Below are 7690 nucleotides of genomic sequence, written 5' to 3' on the forward strand. Positions count from 1 at the left end.
AAAGAGCGACCCCGTCTCACCACCATAATCGTCGGAGTTGACCACCGGCGACAACTACTGTTACTGCTGTGATGGGGTGAACGAATATCCCTAGCCGCTATCCAGCTTACCAGAAAACGAGCAAATTTGCCGCTCCTTCACCACCCAACTCGCCGGAAAACACACGGACAGAAACGCAAGGACACACACACACACAGAACCGTTCCTGCTTCTTCTTTTTGATCTTTTCTTTGTTTGCTCTTTTTCTCTTGCCATGACAGGAGAGTCCATGAAGCCCCAGCAAATGAAATAAATTCATCACTGTCATTCTCGCAAGTTACTCAAAGAGATAAGCTGTTTCTGATCTTAAACCTACATACCCTAACCTTTCTTCTTCATCAGTACACTAGCCCCACCCCATCTCCAACACCAGACGGAACTCTCACACTGACTCGGCAAAAAAATAGAGGATTTGGAATAGCTTTCAAGCTGTTGAAAACGATTGATTGTGAGCTTGTTCGTTTGTTTTGTTGGCTGAGCTTCGTGGCTTTCTGGTGCTTGTGTTTCAAAACTGCCGTAAAATAAAGCTTCAGATTCATTGAGATGTAGTTGAGTTGAACTTCGATCCCATTCGAGGTGGCAATTTCGAGGTTGTCCATTCGAGGTTTTTTCGGGCAGATTCTTGGTTCCATCGAGTTTGTCGCTGCCCAAATTTTTCGGAGTTAAACATTTTCAGATTCAAAATTACTTTTTTAAGGTATATTACTATCCCTTCATTGTTCTCACTATTTTCTTATCTTTGAATATGATGGGTTCATTGGACATTTGTTGTTTTGTCATTTTATCATGCCTTAGCTTCCGTTTTAATTTCCTTTGGTGATTAATATGACTTTTACTTGTATTGCTTTGCTGTAATTATGCTTTGTTATAATTGCTTACTTGCAGTTTAGTTTAAATGTTTAACTGTTGTCTATTGTTCATCATTTAGGTAAGATAATTAATGTTTAATTTAAATTGTTGAATTGGGTAAATCGGATCTGTGGAGTTGGTACTAATAGGAGCGAATAGAGGTTTGGCTTTGTCCCGCTGTATTGACCCAGTAAAGTAAAAATTTAGTTTGAATAGAATTTGGGTTGATGAGACTAACAAGAATTAATATGTTCAAATAACTTCACATAGCTTGCATACTTTAGGAAGGTATTAATAAATCAATTATCGCGATTATCTACACGTACGCGTGACATAGTTACGATACAAAATAAATCGAGATATGCATTCTCGTACTTCGGCCAAACAATCTTACTAATAATAAATGCTATTAATTGTCTACACGTTCGCGTGACATGAGTATTTTTTTTTAAATGAATTTTCGTAGCTTGCTTTAGACACGATTCAATATATTATCGTGATTCTGTACACGTTCGTGTGACATAATTATGATCTTAAAAAATAAAATCGAGGTTTGCGTTCATGCCACTTCGGCCAAGCTTTCTTAATAAAAACTAATTGTTAGGAATTGTGGACATGTACGCGTGACATGATTCTTGACGCGCCGAACGAAATGAGTACATGTACGCGTGACTTATTTTTTAAGATAACTCCTTAATTAAGAATAATTAAGCAAATAAAAGCGGTAAGAGGTAAACATGTACATAGGTTTAAAAAAAAGTAATTAGATAATTTAATAAGCCAGGTATGATTAAAGCGACCGCGCTAAAACTACGGAACCCGGGAATGCCTAATACCTTCTCCCGAATTAACATAATTCCTTACCCAGATTTTTGTGTTTCACGGACTGTAAAACAGAGTCATACTTTCTCGATTCGGGATTTTAAACCGGTGACTTGGGACATCATAAATTATCCCAAGTGGCGCTCTGAATTAGAATAAATAATCCCATTTCGATTATTGTCATTAATTTGAAAAACTCCCTTATATCTCTTTCGGGTAGGAAAATAAGGTGTGACAACTCTGGCGACTCTGGTGGGGAACTAGAACCCAGAATCTCTAATTCACGGTTCAGTATTCGACCTTGTTAATATGATCTATGCTTGACTTTATTGTTTGTTGATATTACTGTATTTTGTGGGCCTAATGTGTTAATTGCCGCTTTGATATTATTTGAACTATATTTAAATGTTTTATTATGCCTCCCTTCTGCGTCTTCTAAAAATATGGTGCACACGTATGCGTGGCCCCCTTTTTTGTTAGAAGTCATACCAAATAGAACGAGGCTTGGGTCAGCAACAAGGCTGGGTAGACTTTCGTGCTCCCGGTACGTTACCCTACCTCGGCTCGAGTTGTCCGCTCGGGTAAGCCAGGTCTAGAACACAACCCCAAGTTTAAACCTATAATAACATAACCTCATGCCGAATCCCTAGTAGGAACGTTTGTTTGCATCACGTGCATTTGACTTAAGGGACTCAACACAGGGGTTGTGTCCATTTATAACAAGTGTACCCAAAAATAAAAGACGATCCTAATGTATTCTATGTGCTACATGTTGCAATCTTCAAGGGTAAAAAAGGCCATTTGGTGGACCAATGATGGTTGAGGGTAAATGAGAAAGAAAAGAGGGTGAAGTGTGAAAATAAAGCAAGTAGGGCCCAGTTATACTTTTCTTTCACAATCTTTCAAGAAAAGACCAAAAAAAAATGAAAATGAAAAAATCCAAAAAGATTTTGCACTTTCCCCATCATTTTTTCAAAAAAAAAAAAAATCAAACAAAAGAAAAAAAGAAAATCCAAAAAGATTTTGCATGTTTCATCATTTTTCGAAAAAAAAGAAGATAAAAATATATGTTCACTAAATTAGTTATTTTTTTAATTCTCACCCGTATCCAGTCTTCCTGAACTACGCATACCTGATTCTCGTCTTTCGGGGCGGGATACGTAGGCAGACCACATAGGGTCCGGTCTTCTTAGTGAGTCTTAGGTTTTTGGCTTCGAGGGTCGTAGCCAAATCTTGCATCTCTAGCCACTTTTGGCCACATCCGCCGTTTTGCAAAATTAGGCTATTTTCGCAAAGTGATTTGTTTAATTGTGTCTGGAGAGTCTTCAATCCACAATTAGGTATCTCTTTAGTTTAAGGTCCGTCCTTGTCGAATTTGCATGTCTAGCCGCTTTTGGCCACATAGGCCGCTTTGCAAAATAGGGCTATTTTTACAAAAGTTGTTCAATTAACCCATGTCTTAGAGTCCTAAGTCCACAACAAGGTGTCCTCTCTGTTTAAGGTCCATTATGTTGAATTTGCAATGCTTAACCATTTTCTAGCCACGTAGGCTGTTGCTACAAAATCAGTCATTTCTGCAAAGTAATTTTTTCATGTCTTAGAGGTCACCTTTGTTGAGTTTGCACTTCTTGCCGCCTTTTGGCCTCGTAGGCTATTTTGCACAATCATGTCTTGCATGTGTCCAATAGGGAGAGTTATTGTCTCACATAGTGTTCTAAATCCTTAACACTATTTGGTTTTATTTTTCTTATACAGGTGTGGATCTACTTACCGAAGTTTGAGCATGACAGACACCCGAGGACCATCTGGTCAGGACCGTTGCATCCAGGAGTTGCTTAAGGAGATTTTTTATTTTTTGAGTCCATTTATTTTTATGTTGTCTTGTACTTTATAGTCATGTCCATGTAGTAATGATTCTTTTAGTTGGTGTCGGAGCTTGTCATAGTATAGTTAAGTTGAGTCTCTCGTTATCATATTTCCTATTTTGTATTTGAAAAATAAAAAAAAGTTGTAAATGAATAATCCAAAGAGATTTTTATCTTTTTTAGTTTAATTTATCCATTACCTTTCTAGAACTACGCTTGGTCTGATTCATGTGGAACATGATACGTAGGAAACCAACATAGGGTTCGATCGAATCATTTTTTAAAAAAAAAGAAAAAGAAAAAAGAAAAAAGAAAAAAAAAGATAAAATGAGAGATGAGAGAAAAGAAAAGAGTGATAATCAGAAAAAAAAAAGGAAGGAAAATGAGCAAGCTAAGAAGAGCTAGAAAAGAAAAGAAAAGAGAAGATTGAAATGAACAGAGTGAGATGATTTCATATGACCTTCATATCCTCGAAGTCATTTTAGAAAGGATAACTGTGACTAGGTGCATTGCACATAATGTCAGATTGTCTTATGTTAAATGCCCTAACGCTAACGTGATGATGTAACGACCCAACTGGTCGTTTTGAGCAGTTGCATCCAGTTCGGCAGTTTGAGGTCACGAGCTGCTTCATATTATGTGTATCGACTTGCGTACGCAGTCCGGGCGTGAAACCGTAAAGCTTTTATGTGAAAATATGAAAAATATAGTAATTTCTAAAGTTAAAATTTAGTTTTTAGTTGACTTTGGTCAACATTTTTGGTAAACGGACCCATATCTATGTCTCAACAATCCCGAGAGGTCCATGATAAAATACGGGACTTGGGCGTATGCACAGAATTGAATTCCGAGGTCCCTAGCCTTAGAAAATAATTTTTGAAGAAAATTGTTGTACTGGTTTTTAAAGAAAATAAAGAAATGAATTATTGTTTGAACTCGTTGGTATCGGGCCCGTATTTTAGTTTTAGAGCCCGGTACAAGTTTGTTATGATATTTAAGTCCTATCTGTAAAATTTGGTGAGAACCGAAATTGATTTGATGTGATTTGGACGACCGGTTGAAAAATTAGAAAATTTGAGTGTCCTTGAGAAAATCATGAGTTTTGAGGTTAAATTCGTAGTTTTTTATGTTATTTTGATGATTTGATCGCACAAACAAGTCTGTATAATATTTTTAGACTTGCGTGCACGTTTGATTTGGAGCCCCGAGGGCTTGGGTGAGTTTCGGATAGGTTTAAGCTATGTTGCGCTTGTTTTTGGATGCTTCATCGTCGTTTCTTCAAGCAAAAATAATACCACATTTAGAAATGATATCAAAATTCAGTTTTGTTTGAACCATTAGATTCGTATCGAAATTATGGAGCCATAGGAAAAAAGAATCATCGAATTTGGACGTCGTATGAAGAAGTTATGCTCATTTTCGTATGGGGGACAATTGCTGGTTTCTGGTGTTTCGCAAATGAAACTTTTTCATCGCATTTGCGATGTCCAGTTCGCAAATGCGAACTTTTTGTTGCAAATGCGACTTCTGCCAGCCCTGCTTTGTTTGTAATTTACGAGGGTTCACAATTGCGAACCCTGGGTCACAAATGCGACATCTGAGGCATGTTAAGTGAGGTTTTTGACGAGATTTTCTCCCATTTTTCAATTTTCTCAAACCTTAAACCTCCATGGGCGATTTTCCAAAGACCCAAACTTCTCCAAATCATTGGGTAAGTGTCTCTAATCAATTTTCAGCTATATTTTGTGATTATATCTTAGATTTAACATCAAATTCATGAGAATCTAAAGGAAAATTTGGGGAAAATTGTGAAATCTTTCAAAAATGTAAAATGATGATTTGAATGATCAAATGGTATCGGAGTTAGATAATTTTTGTATGGATGAACTCATAGCGGAATGGGTGTTTGATTTTTGTAAATTTAGTCGAGTTTCGAGGTGCGGTCTTGGGGAGTTGACTTTTGTTGACTTTTTGCAAATTGTATAAGAATCATAGTTTTGTTAATTGAAATTGTTTTCTCTTGCATTTCTTGATGTATTCAAGTTGTTTTTGGCTAGATTGAGCCGAGCGTTGATGAATTAGTAAAGAAAAAGCTAAATTGAGTATTGAATTGGCTGGATTGAGGTAAGTATCTTACCTAACCTTGTGTGGGGGAATTCCCTTTAGTATTTGAGTCTTTTATGCTAATTGTAGTCCGTGCACACGAGGTGACGAGTGTGCGCTCAGATTTATTTGTGACAAATTTGCCTCTAGGGTTCTTAGGTCCTTGTGTCCATTATGTGAAAAGTATCCTGTTATGATTGGGTTTAATAATTGCTTGAATTGCCTCTATATGCTTCATATGATATTATTAACTTTCCTCTAATTCCTATGTGTTACAGTGACCCTTAATTGCCTTAATTTAAGTGATTTCCTCCCTTATTATTTTGGATACTTCTTGATTATGAGTTCTTCTATGACTTCGTGCAAATATGTTACATGTCCAATTGTTGTGGTTACTAGTGTAGTATCATGTGCTTATTATGTCTTGTTGTTTTGTTATGGTTATCATGCTTCTTGGTTTCTTTTCCGTGACCCTTATGATGTAGTTGTTGATTCCTTTTTCGGGATGTTATTGTATACGATATTGTCTTCCTTGCCAAGATGTTGTTGTTATACTCTTGTTCCCTAACCAGGATTCTTTTATGCTTGATGTTGAATTGTATTTGGGGATCGGATTGCACGCCGCAATGGTATTATGTGAAATAGGATCCGGTATGCACGCCGCAACGGTATTATGTGAAATGGGATCGGGTTGCACGCCGTAATGGTATTATATGAAATAGGATGGGGTTGCACGCCACAACGGTATTATGTGAAATGGGATGGGGTTGCACGTTGCAACGGTATTATGTTAAATGGGATCGGGTTGCACGCCGCAATAATATTATATGAAATGGGATCGGGTTGCACGCCACAACGGTATTATGTGAAATGGGATCGGGTTGAATGCCGCAACGATATTATGTGAAATGGGATCGGATTGCATGTCACAACGGTATTATGTAAAATAAGATCGGGTTTGTTACAACCCATATCCACATGTGTTAGTTTATGCCATATATTAGTTAACATAAATCCAAGAAGGAATTATCTTTGAGATGATAAGAAGTCAATCCTATTGGTCTTAAGTGATACAAGAGTGTATAAGGGTTATTAACCAGTATTAGAAGTTAAACGAATCAAGGATATTGTAACTCGTATTTTCAGGTAATCTAGCGGTGCTTAATACACTCAAGAGGTAATTTATTAGGTATTTTAATAATATAATATCCGTATCATAAGTCTTGAAGTCAAACGAGTTATGAAACAAAAGTCGACAAAAGTTGTCGCAACTTAGGTTCATAATCTTACTTAAACATTAGGTCAAATGTTTCTAATCGTTTCTCATAATTTACAAGGAATTACGAGGTGATATACCAACCAAATTAAAGATCTATGAGTCTAGTTTCCAACGCATTAAACCATTCATCGATACGATCTCGGAGTAGAGAGATATTTGCGTTTTCGCGAGACTGCGCCAAGCACCTCTCTATGGGGCCCACTAAGTCGGTTTAAGATATTTGGACCTATATAGGATGCCTCCAACCCGTTTTAAGTCATTTCTTCTCACTATTTTCAGACCTTAGAACCCTAGGAACATCCTCTCAAGGTTCTCTCAAGATTCAAGACCCAAAAAAGGGCAAACAACACAAATCAAGTGTCGGGAATTCCGTGGCGCTAGTAAGTCTCTTGTTCTTCTTGTTGTTGCTCATTTTTGTGTCGTTCCAGCTCGTGTGGGAGGTTGTTTTAAAGGGTTTATGTTCTGTAAATACTCCCTCATGTTCTTAATATCAATCCTAGGTGATTTCAAGCCTTCTAAAGTGATTCTAGTGCCGAAAAACACTAATTGATCGCTAGTTTCGCTTTGTTGTTGTTGTGGCAGCATTGGAGGGATATTTCATGGAAATTTAAGGTCAAATTGGAGTTGTTCTTTCTGTATAAAGGTAAGGAACCTCTTACTCTATATGTATTTAAGATTATCCAAGTTGCGGCTAAGCCATTGAAGCTAGAACTTGTGAGATATATATCGAAAG

This window comes from Nicotiana sylvestris, chromosome 1 (genome assembly GCF_000393655.2).
Source record: "Nicotiana sylvestris chromosome 1, ASM39365v2, whole genome shotgun sequence".
Lineage (NCBI taxonomy): Eukaryota > Viridiplantae > Streptophyta > Magnoliopsida > Solanales > Solanaceae > Nicotiana > Nicotiana sylvestris.